The sequence below is a fragment of the Rhinolophus hipposideros genome, assembly GCF_964194185.1.
Source record: "Rhinolophus hipposideros genome assembly, chromosome: 12".
Classification (NCBI taxonomy): domain Eukaryota; kingdom Metazoa; phylum Chordata; class Mammalia; order Chiroptera; family Rhinolophidae; genus Rhinolophus; species Rhinolophus hipposideros.
In genome coordinates this window covers 46,394,205-46,414,171 of record NC_138058.1, presented here as the reverse complement: position 1 = coordinate 46,414,171, position 19,967 = coordinate 46,394,205, and positions in this window count along the sequence as shown.

Sequence of the window (19,967 nt, the reverse complement as noted above, 5' to 3'; positions counted from 1 at the left end):
CCAGATGTGTGAGTGAGACCAGCCCAGAACAGAAGTGCCTGGCTAACTCCCCGCTGAGCCCAGAAAGGTAAGCAATGTGCACTTACTTGCACACCACTGAGGTTTTGCGGTTGTCTGTCATGTATCATGCAGCATTTACTGAGGCAACAGCTAATCGGTTATATCTAGATTCAAATCCTAGCTCCACTGTCTTTCACCTGTGTGAAAACTGGAGTAAGCGATACAACTTCTCTTAGCTTTAGCATCTCCCTCTGTTGAACAAGGATCACGTCAGTGTCGTCATCAGGATGATAATAGAGACCACAGTGAAAGTTCCTAAAACAGCATCTGGCACGTGGTAGGTGGGCAGCAAGTATTGCTTCCTTTGCCTGGAATCCTTCAATTGAATGCACAGAACTTTCACCTAAGGGTAAGTATTCTGAAATCTTCATGTGTAGACCTGAACAGTCTGGAATCAGAGCTCACCAAGATCCCCAGGCATAGGGACCATTCCAGTGTACAGACTATTTAGCAGCCTACTGCATCACGTAGCGATAGAGCATAAACTGCTTTGCACTATTCTCATTTCTATATCAAGAGCCTTCTATGTTCTTTTCAAAGGTCACAGAGGAACCCACTGAGTGAACACATCATCATTTATTTTACCATTTGGGATGTTCTCATCGCTTTTTCCTACTAAATAAGGAGTAGATGTATATATTAAATACCACGATAGATGGGGTGACGTAATTGCAAAATAGCATAGAATGAACAAAAGAATAGCAAAGAGAAGACAAAGCCTTTAAAAGTGACATTCAAAATAATGGCCCTGTTTCATCAATGAACACTTAATGTCTCTGCAAGAATCCTGCTGGAGAAGAGGTGCAGCTAATATATTCCTGAAAACTGTCTATCTTGAATGGTTAAAATAAAAGCTTTGCTGTCGACAAAAAAAAGCCTCAGTTGTCTGAGGAATGTCACTTCTAAGGTGCACAAAAGCCAGATAACTCAAATTTGCCTGCAGAGTCTTAAAGAGAGGGCAAAGATGACGCCCAGCCTTTTCAGATTTCAAGGGTTCTGATTGGTGAGATTTGGCTGTTTAAGACAAACAAGAGCAACTGCGTGGTTCCAGAGAAAGGTATCTGCCTTTCTGTAAAGCGCTCTGTGAGCTCACAGTCTCCTCAAAATGCCATTTACCCCCTCTCTGGGCTTTCCAGTGGAAACAGTGGGTAAGTCTGAAAACAGCCACAGCCAACTGGTCAGGTCCCCGTTAGCTGATCTCTCGCTCCTGGAGGAAGTCTTACTGGCCTACAGTGGAAGTCCATTTCCAGTTATTACCACCAGACAAATGGCTTTTAAATTACATCCTAAAAAACTAACAGGCCATTTGTCTTTTTAAGTAATGGCACAGAAATACTGTATTGCTGCCATCCTAGCCCTGCAGAGGGGTTTTGCCTTGCAAGGGGGAGTGTGGGAGGGAGCATAGGAAAGAGGTCCAGGAGGCAGAAACACCCAAGGTAGGAAGGGATTTGATCCAGAAAAGCTATGGCTTTTCTAGATCCAAAGCCAAATGGGATCATGCACACTAGCTAGTCTTCAGAGAAGGTAAAGCTGAGGCAGCTTTTCCTGGAACCTGTCTAGGTCCCCCAGGAGAATTAGAACTGAACTTCTGGGATGTGAAAGGTGAGCGAGTGTAAAGAGCACTGGAGTAAAGAGAGGCAAAGCTGGACAATGGCCATGGCCAAGCCTCGACCACCAGGCTAGAGTCTGGACTCTATCCTCAAACATGTAACCTCGGGAGCCATGGGCTTCCCAGGGAAGTGGCCAGATGCCTTGCCCAACGATGAGAGAGCTGGTCTGACTCTCAGCTCAGTCTCTGGACTTCCAATCTCTCTACTCACCACCCTTGGGAGATCTTAAAAGCCAGGAACTGCTACCTCCACTGGGCCAGGCATTAACTCTGTGACATGTTATGAATAGGGAAACATTAAAGAAAGAATTCCGGCATTCCTCCTCCATGCTCTAAAGCCTTTGTTTACCTTATTAGTCGAGGCCTGTCAGTTCCCCCATGAGCTGACAGGTCTGGAGGGTGAAGGAAGCTGTCACCGCATGGTTTCCACGCTGACAGTCTGTCTCGCCTCCGTTTCAGCACACAGCCTGCCTCGAGGCACCAAGTCACGCTACATCTTTCATATTGTGGCCCCCCTGGGGCTTGGCGGGAACAGAGCCCCCAGTCTGGAGCCCAGAGAGTCACACAGAGGGGCCTCTGGGTCTGCCAAGAACAAAAAGCTGCCAGCTTCCAGGGATGAAGTTATCATCATCTCACATAGCTGGCCTCGCCTCCTTCCCAGGGAGGGGGTGCTGCTTATGTGTAACTCTCTCCCTCCTGCTTTCTGTAAGAGCCAAAGTCCCATCCGACATGGAAACAGTCCCTGGCTGTTTAAGATGTGCCGTGTACCAACTTCATGTCCCTCAATCTGGAGTTACATTCTCTCAGATGTGCTCACTATACAATGAATAAGCATCAATTAGCTTTAGGAAAGCTGATTTTATAAAGATAAAGACTTTGAGAGGGAAACTACTATTTCTACGCGGGAACAAACATGGGTCCATCAAGAAATAAAATGAAAAATCTGCACGCATTTTTTTAAAGATAACACAAAAGTCCAAGACATTTAACTCTTGTGGAATCGATCTAAGCCGCTAGATTCCTTAGGTTTGTGTTTCTAGTCTTCTTTGATATGTAGGATGCTTTGGTGAAAAGTTTAAGAACCACTTAAGTAACATGACAAGTTACAAAATAGTTCCCAGTATCCAGTTTCCAGAAAGTCTACAGAACATGTCTGTCTCAAGTTCTTCATGTAGAGCAAGGATAATACAATAATATTTATATGCCAGCCTCTATTTTAAGCGTGTTATGTGGATTATCTTCTTTAAGTATGGTCGCCACCCAATGAAACGAGAACTATTATCCTCAGGGGCGTTCCAAAGCACACATAGTGTTGTAGCACAATGGACTTCTGCAGAATGGGAGGGGCTTTTTAGTAGCTGCACCCACCTAGAAAGCAAATGGAGGCAAGAAGGTTCAAGTGACAAATGTGTGATGGGAAAGGAGGCGGCATAGCTGAAAAGTGGACCCAAGAAGAATGGCTGTCTTCCTGCGGGCTCCGAAGGGGCTCTGAGCAAAATGTCTCTGAAGGAAGGGACATCTGACACTGAAACCCCACCTTTCTTCTGCTTCCCAAAGCTACTACTTGGCCCAGGATGCTGGCCCCTGCCCTCTGGACCTGTTCTTATACAAAACACAGTAAAGGCAGGATTGACCCACTGACTCAAGAGAGGAAACAGACAACCACACAAGAGGTGAAGGAGAAGGGGTGAGGGGGTGAGGGAGCCTCCGTGAAAAGATGCAGACATGTGCAAGGAAAGAGAGGCCCCACCAATCTCATGGCCCTGACAATGGGACCAGGGGCTGAGTACTTGAGAACACGGTGCTTGTAGGAGCATTGACTGGAAACCTCTCTTCTGTCACTTAGCTCTGCATGCCCACCACCCCATCCCCATGAAGAGTGACTGAGCTCTAGCTGCCTCCTCCGTGTAACAGCACAACTTCCTCAAGTTCACGGCTCATGTTAATGTTCCCAAAGGACCTGGCCCCGTGTGGCCAAGGATGTGATACAGGGAAGGTCTTCAAACTATTTAACTATTGGTCTGACTTGGGCACCAACCAATCAGAACAGGATTCTCACCAGACCCCTTCATGTGGAATGCCATTTGCCTTGTGGTTTCAACCTTCAGTGATGTCCCCCCCCCCATGTGGGCAGTCACCCTTTAACTTACCCACTGTGGACCAGCCTCTCTGCCCTGACTCGTCATACCCCACATGCTCCCTCAGAGAGTCCTAGGCTCTCTCCAGCGAAGGCCGGCCAAGCACGTGACACACACACCACTCATTCCAACCACCAAGTTGTCACCTAAGCCCTGCCCCCTGGAGAGTGCCCTCTTCTCCCTTCACTAGCGACATCTCCCTGCCCTGCGCTCTGCCTGGGGCTTCCTGACCCCACTACTCTAACCAATGTTGTTGGCATCTCTTCCAGGACACTTTAGTCTGGCTTGGCCTTGATGTTAGGAAGCTCCGCTCTTAACTGAACGTTGCCCTGCTATGTTCATTTGACGGCCTTCCCCATTAGTTGTGCCACCCCACCGAGGCCGTACACTCCTCGAGGGCAGGGAGCGGGCTTCAGGTTCCTCTTGTGAACCCACTGCTCCCAGGGCAGGTCTAAGCATTCTCTCGGTGTTCACCAACCACCTAGCAAACCAAGCTGACATCTACCGAGATACGAGTCCTGGTCCTGACACTGGCAGCTGCCTCCATCTTGAGGCCTCAGTTTCCTTATCTGTAAAATGAGAGGTGGACTATGGTTCCCAACCAGGGCATCACATTAGAGTCACATGGACGCTTAGAAAAAGTCTCCATAGCCAGGGTTTCTGAATAGTGGTGAGAGACCACGCATCCGTCTTTGTCCTTTTTTAAAGCATTCCAGGTGATTCCAATGTGTAGCCAAGACTGAGGACCACTGGATTAGATCATCAACATAGTCCCGTGCAACTGTGTGGTTCGGTGACTTGAACTGACTTGGATGGTATTCCACGGGAGATAATCCTTGAGAGAGGGTTAGGTTTAAAGCTTTCCTGCCTCACATGCTCGGGAGTGGCCACAGGTGGGGGCTGTAGCCACAGCCACTGGTGGAGCTCAAGGCTGGTCAACACCGAGCTGCTCTTAGGTGATGCTTACCCCAAAGGACTCTTAGATGATGAATGAAAGGGTTAAGGCCTCCCCCAAATCTGAACCCTCCCCCCCCAAACATATTACGTGCTCTTTAAAGTGTCAAGAAAAGTTCAGGTTTTGTTGGCAGGTCGTGCCAAAATTCTTGCCTGAACATATTGGATTATAAAATATGTGGATATGACAAGCATATCTGACAGATCAGTTTGCCTCATACTAAGATGATGTTTAAAAGCAAGACATGTTTTTTCACTGTTGTGGTTTAGTTTTTTGGTTGTTTTGTGTGTTTCCTGAGTGTTTTCATTCTTTCCTCCTTCTTGAAATATGGCCCTGACTTTGAGTTGTGACATCAATTAAAAACCAAGCTAATGAAAAAGCTAAACCCATGGGGAGTACATTAAATGCCACTTAGGAAAGTTGGTTCCGGCTCCTTTTCAAAGCCAACTCTTGGACACCAAATCATGCTCAATTACAGACCTTCGTTTTTCTTGGGATATAAAAGTCTTTTTGTAACTCGCCCTCATGTGGGGCTGCATAAATGGGGTATATTCATATTCTCTCTCTCTCCCTCCCTCCGCTCTCCCTCTTTCACTTGTTGAAACAAGCATAGTAATTGCATTACCAGATTTCCAGGATTAACTTTAGGTTCAAGGAAAAGAGCTCGGTTTGAGCGTGTATCTGTAATTAGAGGTGGTAAAGTAATTAGCTACACACAGCTAGATTGTGTCTACAAGGGGCCTAGAAGACAGATCTATGTGTTCTGTTTCATCAAACAACTTAATCAAACAGTGAGTGCCTCGCTCACAGGCCTCACAGAACAAATATTTGCTGATTGATTGATTCATCAAACAACTGGTCAATTCAGGTAAACCCGCTTTTTGCTGTCCAGTAAGCCAAGGAAAGAAAAATAACTGACCTAAGGCTTTCACTTTTCAAATGGCTGCTTTGCTGCCTGCCTTTCAGAAATCACTGCAGAACAACACATGGCAAAGGTGCTGAAATCCACTTCTTTCTTTCCTTTTAACATCTTTCCAAAATAAATAGCATTTAAAAATTAACAGGCTCCAGAATGAAGCTCACTATGAAAACCTGCGGAAGACATGCATCGCTTTGTCTACCGAAGGCACGCTTCCCTGAGTGCCCGTGTCCTCGGGGTCAGTCAAGGCGGCTCCTATCACTGAGAAGCTGTGGAATCAGCGCATCCTCCAAGCAGAGCAGGCTTAACCCATGGAGGCGGCATCTCAACTGCCAGAAAACGCAGTCACATCCCTGGGTATTCGGCTGTGGACACGATGCCAAGTCTAGACTCAAAAGGGAATGCCCACCTTAGGGAGAAACCTCTGCTTTCTTTGTTGCTCATTAGCAGACCGTAAATGACTGGCTAGAAGCTCTGCTCCACTCGGCTTGGCCCTTCTCGGCCCAGCTAGATTGGTAGAAATTCCTGGTGGGGAGTGAAGTGTTTCAACACACTTTATTTTCCATTCTGGAGCCACTGAGCAGAGGAGATTTGTCTCTGTTGGGCCCAGAAGAAAGAAGTTTCCCCCACAGCAAGGCAAGACTCCAGCTGTGCACAGAAATGCCTGCCCGGAGGCTCTCAGTGGAGGCAAAGGAATGGCAGGGAGGTGGTTTTCCATGAAAAGCAATTTAAAGTGACATGAAGTTAAAGGCCAGGAGTCCCAAAATGGCAAAGAGCCCATCACCTGTGAGTAATCCCCTGAGCCTGGTCACATTTAAAAAAAAAAAAAAACCCATCTCACAAATCGCAGGGTGTTTAACTTGAAGTCCATTTGTTAATTTGGTAAACACTGACATGATATTGACAATATGACTTTAATCCAGGCAGGAAGGAAGTATCAGGTGTCGGGCAACTTCAGGCCCCTCTGCAGCCCCTCTTCACCTGAAGGTCAGGGTGGGGGGAGATGGGGTAGTGACAGTTCCGACAACAGGTGGAAGAGCAGTGGAGGCAGTTAACCCTCCATGTGCCAGGACCCTTTGGCTTGGGGGTCGGGGGAGGGATCTGCAGAGCTCCCCCTTCTCATAGCGGTACAGAGCAGTTTGCCATTTACAAAACACTTCTCATGTTTCCTGACTAATTAACTCTTCAGGCCTGTCCTATGAGACACACCGTGATAGTTAATTTTGTATGTGTTAACTTGGCTGGGCCATGCATGGTGCCTAGACATTTAATCCAACATTATTCTGGATATTTCTGTGAAGGGTTTTTTGTTTGTTTGTTTGTTTGTTTGTTTGTTTGTTTGATGAGGGACTTCGAGTAAAGCAGATTACCCTCCATAATGTGGGTGGGCCTCATTCAATCAGTTGAAGGCCTGAATAGAGCAAAGATTGACCTCCCCTAAGCAAAAAGGAATTCTGCCAGCAGACTGCCTTTGGGCTCAGACTGCAACTCTTCCCTGAGTCTCCGGCCTGCCAGCCTATCCTGCAGATTTTAGACTTCGGCCTCCACTATTGTGTGAGCCAATTCCTAAAAAACAAATCAACCTCTCTAGATATAGTTAGATGATTGATTGATAAATAGATAGATAGATAGATAGATAGATAGATAGATAGATAGATAGACAGACAGATCCTGTTGGTTCTGTTTCTCTGGAGAACCTGACTAATACACCAGTAGTGTTACCAAGCTCATTTTATGAGTTAGGAAACAGCTTCAGTGATTACAGGAACCAAAACTAGGCCACTGCAGTGTAAACTGATCATTTAAAGAGAGTGCATTGGGGTCATATTCTCACATGACAACTTCACCATTTAGAAACATAAAAGCCCAGGGCTGAGGAAAACATAATGAAGGGTCAAGGCTTCAGCCACTGCCATCGGACAAGCATATGTCTTGATCATATCACCTCTGTTCTTGAAGATTTCTGGGCACGTAATCCCACCCCCTACCCCATCACCTATTGCTTCTCCCTCCATTGCCAATTGGAGCTACATTCTCTTTTAATTTAAACCCATTTTCTTTGGCGCTATTATCCACACATTAACCAATGTTGGTTGTAAAGTTTCTAGTGGCAGCCCTCTGTGAACTAAAAGACAATTTTAAATAGCATATATCACAATGCTCAGAACACAGCAGATGCAGAGAATAAGCAAATTAAACAATTGTATTTCTGGTCTCCTACAAATGCAAGCTGGACTTTGTAAACTATAAGGCATATACGAGGTGTGATCAAAAAATACAGTTAAATTTTTTAAAATTATTACAGTAAAAGACACATTGCCATTAATCCCCCTCAAAATACTCCTCCTCACCACTCATATGTGGGACATAAAGCTGAAAGCAACAAAGGAACAAAACAAACAAATAAAGAAACAAAAACTCATAGACACAGATGTAAGTATAGTACTTACCAGAGGGTAAGGGGGGATGGGGGGGTAGATGACGGTAAAGGGGGATCAAATATATGGTGATGGAAAGAGAACTGACTCTGGGTGGTGAACACACAATAGGATTTATAGATGGTGTATTACAGAGTTGCACACTTGAAACCTATGTAATTTTACTAACCATTGTCACCCCAACAAATTTAATTTTTAAAAAAATACTCCCTCTTGCTTCGAACACACTTATCCCCACATTCTTGCCACTTTCTGAAGCAGTTCTGGATGTCCTCTTTCATGACTGTCTTTAGTTGTGCTGTCGTGGCTGCCTCGATGTCTTGAATCAATTCAAGATGTTTACCTTTCATGGTCATTTTGACTTTGGGGAAGAGCCAGAAGTCGCATGAATAAAGTGGATGAGGACACACCACAGTGTTTTTGTTTGACAGAAATTGCTGTTACAGAAGCAGTATGTGACACAGAGCGCTGTCATGATGGAGGATAAAACAAAGACACTCACGAAAGAGGACTTCCAGAACTGTTCAGAAAGTGGCAGGAACAGTGGGATAAATGTGTTTGAAGCGAGGGGGCATATTTTGAGGGGGCTTAATGGCAATGTGTCTTTTACTGTAATCAATTTTTCTTAATTTAAACATTCACCATATTTTTTGACCACACCTCGTATCGTCATCATTATTGTTCCAAGTTGCCATCTGGGTAAAGGTGAGTGAACACTCAATTTCTCAGGTATAAGAAGCAGATCATAAAAGCTTCAGGTTCAATGCTGAGTCTACTCTGGGCTAAAAATTAGTTTAAGTGAGATGATAGGAGATTTAACACTTTTAACTAAATAAATTTCAGACTCTTGGTTTAATCACCTAATCCTCCAAACCCTTGTAGTATTAAAATAAATAGGTTCCCCTTCTTTTATTAAGGAAAACTGTTTTGGTTCCAAGAAACAGAAACCACCTCATGCTAGCTTAAATGCGCAAGGGCAGGTCTCACAGAACCTGAGGGCAAGAGCAGTTGGGCCTAAGGAAGGGCCTGAAATCAGAAAATGGAAGGCCATTGGGAACCCAGGGGACCCTCTTTCTTCCTCTCCTACTGACTTCATCCTTGTCTCTCTGCCACCTCAGTCAACAGAGTGGGGAAAAAGCCTCCTTGCTGGTGCTGAATTTGTATTTCTCCTTTTGGGGAAAACACTGTAAAATACCAACAGGTGATGCAGAGTAATGGGGCATAATAATCTAATAATAATTTCTTTTGTTCAAAGGAGAAATACAAATTCTATTCTGGGTTAGAAGAGAATTCCAGATTTTGGGGTAAGAAATTCTGATAGCCCAGGTTTCAGTCAGGTACCCATCCCTATCCAATCAGCTATGGCAGAGGGCTCGGGTCACTTAATAGCTCCCACGTGGCTGGCAGAGGATCTATGGTTATAGACTCTTGTGACCTGTGGCTGTAGGATGGAGACAGGAAGTCACCACCAAAATTGTCAACCACACCAGTGTTTCTCAAACCTGCTCTGCCTCCAAATCACCTGGAAAACTTGACAAAAACACACTCCCCAAGCCTACACTAGCTCAGAGGCTTTGGACCAGTAGCCTCCGGCTGCTGGCAGCCTTGTCTACTTTCCCTGGAAAGTTTTAGGACTAGGAAAGGACAATCAGTACATGTAGCAATCGCCTCCTCCTCTCCCATCCCTACTTCCTCCTAGATGATTCTATGTAACCCTTTAAAAGACCCCTTTCAGGGAAACCACTGTAAAATATCATCAGATGATACAGAGTAGAGATGAGGAATAATAACCTAATAGCCCTGCACCAGCCTTTTACCACATATCAAATGCTTCCCCACTCACTAAGTGCTGCCTACCAGCTGGTCATTGAGCAAGGCTGTTTAATAAATATTCTCTTTAATAAACCTCCTTCCGACCACACAACAGTTCCATAAGGTACATGCTTTTTATTCTCATTTGACCGACCAACAAAGTGTTCACTCAGAGAGGTTGAGTGACTTGCCCAAGGTCACTCAGCTAGTCAGTGACAGCATCACTTAGTTATAACCACTTAGTTGGTCTGTCTTTCTCAGTTCCATGAGGCAGGAACCATATGTCCCTGCTTTTGCCCCTTTGGTCTCCATCCCCAGCACTGAGCATGGTGCTTGGCACAAGACAGTTGCTCAATGATGTTTGTGAGGCGAATATAAAATAAATGAATGGCAGGCCAGTCCACATATTCCTACCAGAGCTTCCCACCCAGCCAGTTGTTGCACCTCGGCAGGCCCTGATGGGTGACAGGTGGGCTGAGATACACATCCTCTCAGCCACTGGGGCAGGGGCAGCCCGAGCCCTTAGATCAGCAGCTCCCTCCGGCTATAAGTAGCAGTGCTAACTTCTCTTATGATGTCCAACAATGATGCTTGTGATTTGGGAAAGTGTGGGAAGTACAGCAGTCTCATTTAAAGAGTCAAGATTTGTCGTCATCAAAAGCTTGGGAGGTGAGCTGTGACCCCACCCCAACCCTTTCTAGTTAGCCTGAGATATTCAGAAAAATTGCTCTGCGGCCTCTGTCTTGGGAGAGTCCCTGAATGACAGTCTTCATGAGCCGCCTCCCTTCCAGCAAGAGCACCCCAAGGCTTTCAGATTTAAACACAGACCCTAATAGTGGGGGGATAGGTAGAGGGTGATTCTTCCAGTGCAGAGATGCTGACCCAGGACAGGGCCTAGGCTGACAGCATTTGGCAATATTTGCATGAAACCCAGAGGCCCCAAGCCTGATGCCAGGACTCCAAAACGTCATTCCTGCCAGGAGATAACGTTCATTTGTTCAGGATCTGAGACAGAAATTCCAAAGAGATGATACTGGAAACCAAAGGCCTATATCATATTAATAATAGAGACAGGAAGACTCCCTCGGCAGCGGGCAGCAAACATATATTAAAGAAAGAAGGGGTCCTGGCCCAGGCCCCACAATCCAGCCAGGTCATTTCAGATTACAAATAGAAACAATTAAACCTTATTAGGTTTATTAGAGCCCTTGTCTCTGGTTAGCTATTAGGTTTCTGCACTTACATGCAAATTTCTGAGTCAAGGAATCAGGGATCTCCCCAGATTAGGTATCCACCACAGCTCGGCAGGCTGCAAAAATCTAGTTGTACTTACTCTTCACTGTATCCTCCGTGCCCATCCCAGGGTGCAGGGGCGAATGGAGGGCTGGGTCACAAGGCACAGTACCAAGAGCATCAGCTCTGCATTCAGAGGTTCCGGTTGGAAGCCTGACTTGGCCACTCACTGGCTAAGCGACTGTGGGAGAGGCAGAATCTACATTTGACAATTTTTAACTTCAGTCTGTGCAAGCACCCCCAGCCCTCTCTTTCCCCCACCCCCAAATCCAGTTCTCAGATTCCTATACCCACCACTTCTTCAGTTAGTGAGCAAGCTGGCTAAGAGGATGTCATAAGCAGACAATCACATGTTTAAGTCGTGTAGGTTCAGATGGAGATGAACGGGGCGAGTTGGGGCGGTTAGCTCAGTTGGTTAGAGTGCGAGCTCTCAACAACAAGGCTGCCCCGGTTCAATTCCCACATGGGATGATGGGCTGCGCCCCCTGCAACTAAAGACTGAAAATGGCGACTGGACTTGGAGCTGAGCTGCGCCTTCCCCAATAGATTGAAGGACAATGACTTGGAGCTGATGGGCCCTCGAGAAAGACACTGTTCCCCAATATTCCCCAATAAAATTAAAAAATATATATGTAAATAAAGTTTCAATTTAAAAAAAATGGAGATGGACAGAACTTCAGCCTTTTCATCTATAAAATGAGAATGATAATGACCCCTCCTGGGGTTCTAAATTCATCTGGGTTCATTCTTGCTCAGGATGAGCAATTGTGTAACTGGTTACTTAACTTCTCCTGGCCTCAATTTCCTCAGCCATTAAATGGAATTGGCCCGTAGAAAGAAGTAATGAGATTGATACATTTCTTCTTTTGCAAACTGCTAATTCTTGTCTTTTGTTCACTTTCTTTTGGGAGACTTATCTCTTATTGATTTGGAAGAGCTCTTTATATATTATAAACTTTAACCCTTTCTTGTGACTAGGACATTGGCAGCAATTTTATTATTGGGAAATGGTTTCTAAGTAGAAAGTTCTAGAACAAGAGGAGTCATCACTATTTTATTATTACCAAAGAAGAGGAACTTCACCTTCCTGGAAAGTTGAAACTGATTCAAGTTAGCTGGCAGCAGAGGGTGGTGTGGAGACAAATGTGGCTGTCTGGGATGCACTAGAGACCTGAGGTCTAAATGTTGAGAGAAACCAATATCTTGAAAATGAAGGGCTCTCCCTGAATCAAACTAGATCCTATCTTTACCCACATATCTCTCTCTCTCTCTCTCTCTCTCTCTCTCTCTCTCTCTCTCTCTCTCTCTCTCTCTCACACACACACACACACACACACACACACACACACACATATACAAGGCATGACCAAAATATACAGTGAACGTTTAAATTTAAAAATAATTATTATAGTAAAAGACACATTGCCATTAATTCCCCTCAAAATACTCCCCCTCACTTCAAAGACACTTATCCCATCGTTCTTGCCACTTTCTGAATAGTTCTGAAGTCCTCTTTCATGAGGGTCTAGTTGTGCTATTGTGACTGCTTCAGTGTGCTCATTCAAAATGTTTACCTTTCATGGTCTTTTTGACTTTGGGGAAGAACCAGAAGTCATATGGTGCCAGATCCGGTGAATAAGGTGGATGAGGACACACGATAATGTTTTTATTTGACAGAAATTGCCACATACCAGAAGCGATGTGTGGCACGGAGCCTTTCCATTGTGATCACAAAATACGGTGAATGCGGCTGCCGAGTGCCATCCAACGGAAAGGCAGGGATCTTCAATACGGGAAATGGTGTGTCAAACCTTAGTAAGAGTGTGTGACAAGTTTCAACTTGTTTGGTGCAGTCAGTCAGGTATGAGTGACGGTTGAGAGAAGGTATGTTTCAAAGTGTGCCATAAACCATCTTTCATCATGACAACGCTCCATGTCACACATCACTTCTGGTATATGGCAATTTCTGTCAAATAAAAACATCCACCTTATTCACTGGATTTGGTACCATGAGACTTCTGGCCCTTCCCCAAAGTCAAAATGATTCAGGACATTGAGGCAGCCATGACAGCGCAACTAAAGACACTCACGAAAGAGGACTTCCAGAATTGCTTCAGAAAGTGGCAAAACGATGGGATAAGTGTGTTCGAAGAGAGGGGGAGTATTTTGAGGGGGAATTAATGGCAATGTGTCTTTTCTTTTACTGTAATAATTTTTTTAAATTTAAACATTCTCTGTATTGTTTGATCCCATCTCATGCGCGCACGCTTGAGAGAGCAGTGGAAAGGCTCACACGAAAGATGACTTCAACAGAAACCAGTCAAAGAAGGGCTGGGTGCCTTTGTGTGAACACGGGTCATGGTGGGTTATCAAGAGGAACATCTGAGAACGAAAGGAACAGGGCAGTATGGATGCCTATTTGCAGACCCTGCAGGACATAACACACTTTGATATTCACTCTCTCATTTGGTCCTCAGAGCAGCCCTCAGAGGTGTCCAGGACAGGTATTTGCAGGCCATTTCACCCCAGGGGAAACTGATGCTCAGAAGTTCCATGTTTTATTTCAACACAGGACAGAACCAGGACCAAGATCTGCGTCTCTTGATTCCTATTCGAAGTGATTCATTCAACAGATATTTCTTGAGACCCGACCTTGGGCCTGGTTTGTTCTAACATCTGGGTCTAGAAACTTTCAGAGTTCTTTAAGCCTTTCCATATTGGCCTCATGCATCCTGGGATTCCCAGAATCAGAGTCTCAGGCTACCAGGACCCTTGGAAAGGACCCTGGCCAGAGTGGCACATGTCAGGGTTTTGCAAATATTCCTATAGCATATGCTAAGAAATCAGAACATTGTTCTGTGGGTGACTCTTTGCCAAACAGCTGGCCTATGACAGCTCTAATAAAGACCGAGCTCAGGGCCAAGCAGAATCCTCCAGTTTATTTGATAGCTTAAGAGGTTTGTGAGTCTAGGAAATACCTCTGGTTTCACTGCCCCCATTGAAAACCCTTTTACGTTTAGTTCCTGTGAACTCGGCGAGATGAACGTGGCCTGGGTTAGAGCTGGTGGGAGGAAGGTACTTCTTCCCCTTATCCCTAAACCTAGTTCACCGGCACATCAAGGTGGCCCCCCTTGGGCTCCATCTCACTTCATTCCTCTAACAAGCCCCACCACTACGACCCCCACTGGAACTGTTCAGGGATGTGAACAGCAGTGAGGCCACGGAGACCCAAAGAGTGCCCAGAGTCAGTTGCCACATGGCCCTCGCAGCCCTCTTGGCCCCTCCCTCATCCTCAGTATCCTCTCCCTCAAGACCCACACCCCCTTGAGGAAAGTGTAATCAGCCCGTTGCACAGAGCTGTGGTAACTGAGCTCAGACACTGGATCGGATGTCCGGAGGGCCCCTACCGTAAACTGCCAGTCACATAATTCAACTTGATCCCTCACTCCATCCTACACTTTATGTGCTTCGGGGGACACAAGGCTGATGGTGAGAGCGATAAATCCCTGCGATGGTGACTGTGAGATGAGGGATTGCTCTAAAATGGAAAAGTTACTTCAGATCCAAAGAGGAACGACCTCAAGGAAGGGAGGGGAAGGGGGCCGCCCTGGGGGAGCCATCCCGAGTCCCCATTTTCCTCTCTGAACCCCATCTGGGAGACTCGGCCCTTCCCTTTGTGCTCCACGCAACCTCAGAACTGTGTCCGGAAGTGTCAGATCCCCCCTTTTCTCCGCATCTGCAACATGGGAATAGCTTTCTGCTGGAAAAATAAGATAAAATATGAGTGCGTACTAGTCCTTGGGAGGAAGAATCCTTGAAATGGGCAATAGGGTTATTTTCCACCCTCATGACCATGTAAACGCAGAGAAAATGCTTTATTTCACTCACTAGCAGTGACACTGTTCAGTGGGAACGACGGTGGGACTGGGATTTTCACTAAGGCGATATGAGGTGGATATCTAAGAAGACAACTTCAGAAAGAGGCCCAAAGCTCCCGTTTTCACAGGGAGGAGCTGGAGGGGCCTTCCTGCTCTGACTGAGCACCCCGGGGGCCCCAGGAAACCAGAAACAAAGGGGCAAGTTGGCTGGGCACTCCTGTCTCCATCTGCTCACAACGTCCCAGCTCGGGGATCAGCTCGGAGCCCATCCTCCCAGCAGAGGCCTTGTACTCTTTACCCTGGGGTGCCGTTCGCCCATCACACTTGAGTCTGGGCTTTTCATTTAAGCAAATCTTTCCCTCCCGACAGTCGTAGCTGGACAGGCCCAATGGTGGGGCTGCTGTGCAACAACATTTAGACACATTGCTAAATATTTCCAGCTGCCCGGAGGGCCCCTCTACTATATGAGGTGAGACTCTGAGAGGTTTCACCGTACAGGCGAGGACAGCCAAAGGGCATTCCCGAAACTTTTTTCTACTGTCCTCCATTTGATGAAAGACTTGTGGTTAAACCTTTATCTTCCATAAACATTTAAAATGTGGTTACCTTGATTTCCATGTCTCATTTTCATTTTATTAAAAAAATGGGTTCCTTGCAGTAAAACATCTGATACGGTGGATGTTCTGCAGAAAACAGATGTTTCTCCATGTAATAGACGTCGGCGGGCCTCTGTGTGTCCACCAGGCCTCACCCTCACACTCAGACACACGCACGCACACGTGTGTCTCATGAAGGGCCGGGGCAGGGTCGGGTGCCCCCAGGGACACTGAGGCCACAAGGCCACAAGGCTCGAGTCTCTACAGTCATGGGACCTTTGAGCTAAGAAGCCAGAGAGGTAATGAGACCTGGAACTGTAATTAGGGGGTTTCTCCACTTCTGAGCTCTTGCTCTGAACATTTCTCCCCACAGTGCATTTGCATTCTGGGCCTCCCTGTACAGCCTTACACTATGAGAAGCTCCTCTGAGCTCTCTGGCTCTCTCTGCCTACACAGGGGATGTGGGGGAAAGTTTAAAACCGAGCAGGCGGCACCATCTTTCTCAAAGGCACACAGAAGTACCAGGGGACTCTGCCAGGGCAGGCTTTGGCAGAGCTGCCAAGCAGGCCCTTTTTCCATCGTTCTTCTTCTCTTCCCGTATTACAGTCCTGGGCTGAAGGAGGCCCATGTAAGGCTCAGGGCCTTTGGGAAAAGCCACAGTTTTTGCTTCCTCCCACCCGGCACACACATACTCTTGTCAGCTCAACCCCTCAAGCATGGGGACAACCCGGCTCACACACTTTCCCAGGACTTTGTTCCCCATGTCCTCTGGGGAGTCCCTGGAACTAGCTGAGACACCTGAAGCTTGCTCCCTTCCCAGGGATATTTGCACTTTCATTGAGATCCTGAAAAACTAAGAATTATCAAGACCCAAAGGAATTAATTCCCAACTGTTGAATGTCTTGGATGCTAACACAGCTATCTAGGGGCAAGAGGAAACTCTGCCATGCTGGAGGCGGCACCCCACCCACCACACAACCCTCCCCACAGAACGACGTTCCAGAAATTGCCCTGCATCGGGATGCCTAGTTTCAGTCTCAACCTGCTTCCCTCTGTCCCAAGACCCCAGGAGATTCACGTCCCCAATATGTACCACAGGATGTCTTGAGGAAGCTCTACTCCCTCTCTCTGAGCTTCTGTATTTCCTAGAAGATAAAACTCTGAGCCGGCGATTCTGTGAAATTATTCCCCTAAAATTATCTTTATTAATATCCATCCCAACCCATTCCAAGTAGGATTCGTGTAAGCTTATAAAGGTGTGCATAAGATGAGAAAAAGATGATATTAGAACAAATGACGGAGAAATGAGGGTAGAAAAATAAGATGAGTCCTAGTTGCTACATAAAATCTTTGCTAAGGGGAAGTATGATACATTTGGCTGTGGGCTTCCCAGGTGCCAGAACAAAGAGGATAATACTGTCAGTTCCAAGAGTCACAGTGTCCCTAAGGTGAAAAACACACCATTACTCGGAAGAATCACAGATATTCCTAGGAGGGAGACTTCAAGCTATTTCTCACATAGCTTGAATTTCTTCTCACATAGGGTTCTCAAAGGGAATACTTTGTTTCCCCAAAAATAAGACCTAGTCAGACAATCAGCTCTAATGCATCTTTTGGAGCAAAAATTATAAGACCCCGTATTATATTATATTATATTATATTATATTATATTATGTTATATTATATAAGACCTGGTCTTATATTACAGTAAAATAAGACCAGGTCTTATATTAATTTTTGCTCCAAAAGATGCATTAGAGGTGATTGTCTGGCTAGGTCTTATTTTCAGGGAAACACTGAGATTGTTATTGAGGTATATCATAAACCAGGGGTTTTCATTTTGTAAAACAAAAACAAAAAACTGGACACTTCTTTTTTTCAAACTAAAGATTTGTTTTTTAAATGTAAGAAATTAAACAGATAAAAGAATTACCCTGTGCTACATGCAGGACACCAAAGCAACCCCATAACCTCAACCTCACTCCACAAACAGCTCAGTCAGATTGGGCTTTGCATGAGTCACTGTTTCCAATCCTTGCCAGAGGTTGGAGTCCCCTGGAGGGCTTGTTAAGTGTACAGAGCCCAAGGCCCCACAGCAAAACAACTGCATCAGAATCTTGTGGGGCTGGGGGACATGATAGACTGTGGCCCCAGGTGATCCTTTGTTCAGGTGAGCTTTGGAAACACACCTATAAATCAGCACCACAACTGTTTGGCTAAACTGGACAGTAAAACCCCATCAGAATGGCAAACCCCATCCCTGGGTATATGGCCTTCATTGTAGGCTAGGGCTCCAGAGGAGGTCTCTACCAGGAGAAAGTCAGGGTAAGATGGCACTGAGTAAGCCGTCAGGGCCATGGGCTGTGGTGATTGACGTGGGAGTGGGATAGAGAAATTCTTGGACGCCTCTCTCTCTGGCAGCATCTCCTCCCACCTCCACACCATTGGCCCCTTCCGATCCTGCCTCTGCCAGCTCCCAAGGTGAAGCAGCTCTTGCTGTCCTCTCCTCAGAGACATACAAATATCAGTGGTGACAATGCCAGGGACGGCGGGTGACAAGGCTGCCCCTCCAGAGGCAGACGCTGGACAAGCACAAACTGTGGTAACTGACTGGTTGTGGGGGTGTGCTCCACCCCCTACTCCAGCCCACCCTCCACGTCTCAGCCACATCAGGCTCCCACAGACCTTGCTGTCAACAGGTCACCTCCAGTTTGAAAAGCCCTTTCAGGATTCATCACCGGTCATGTCTTTTGTGTGTGGAATCATATCACATCACGGTATGTAAGAGCTCATACCTGGGTTCAAATGCTGGTGTTCCCACTGATGATCTGTGTGCCCTGGGCAAGTTCCTGAGCTTCTCAGAGCCCTAGTTTCCTCACCTATAAAATGAGTGTCCACTAGGCAGAATAGGCTAGGTTGTGCTGCAGTAACAAACAACTCCTAAATTTCAGTGTATTAAAACTACAAAGGTTTATTTCTCAATAAAGCTATTCCTTAGCTCCAGGTCTAGAGACCTCCCAAAGCAGTTGTCCCCCATGCAATCCAGGCTCAATGATCAAGGCTATTTCAACCAAGTGCCATCTCCGTCTACCACATACTTCCAAGATTAGAATAGGATTCTGGGGGGCCTCCCGAGACTAGTAAGTGCTTTGCTCCAGAAGGGATTGTATATCACTTTCATTCACCAATCATTGGTCAAAACTAGTCACATGGCCCTGCCTCCAGCAAGGGTGTGGGGAAGTGTAATTTTAACCTGGTGCCTAGAACAAGAGAACCGGATATGAAGGAGCACAAAACAAGGTGGTAATGCTTAATGGGGGAGCTCCTGGTGATAAGGAAAGGAAACAATCCATATAAACCTTTAGCATAGTTCCTGGCATATAAAAAAGGTTTAATAAACGTTAACTATTATATCATTATTATGTTGGCCTTCCAAATGCTTGCCTCAGACTTATCTCTTGCTTTCTCTTCCATTTTGGTTCTGCTCAGTGTTCTGAGAAGCAACGGCCTGTTTCCTAGCTTGCAACTTCTTTTGCCCTCCAGCCTTGGGTTTTTGTAGCTTCTCCTTTCCATCAATCCCGTTATTCATTATGAGATTTGCATCAGCCATTGTAAGCACTCTGGATGCCACAATGGCAAGGAGCCCAGGATAATTTATCATATAATATATAATCACACACACAATACACAGTCACGCTTGTTGAAGAGTGCATGTTCCAGAGGTCATTAATTAATGTTTCATCAGCACTAACAGCATCGCATACTGCTGGTTCAAGATCAAGGAGCAGGGGCCACCAAACGCAGAGGAAAGAGCATTCCTAGTAAATGAATGACAACTCTGGGTTTCAAACCTCGGTGTCCATATCTATAAAATGGGGCTTGGGTTCCTGCCAAGCTCACTGGGCTGAGAGGTCCCACTAAGAGCAGGAAGCCTGGTCCCTTGTGAAGTGCCATCCACACGCAAGGCATAGTATTCTGTGACAGGGGTTGCCAAGCACAGAGAAACTCATCAGCAGAGTCCTGTTTGAAGCATTTGAAGATCTCAAATGCTGCTCCTCTGTCCCGTGGGGTCTCCCTCTTCAGAGATCTCTGTCCCCCACAAATTCTTACTCCCTTGATAACTGATTCACCCTCAGGTTGCACAGCACAGTATCTTTCTCCTTCCAGACTTACGGGGGGTGGGGAGAGGGTGTCTCACTGGGGAGTATGTGCAGTTTCCTTGGGCTTTCCCCCACTAGAACCCCAAGCTCTGGGGAACAGCTTACCATT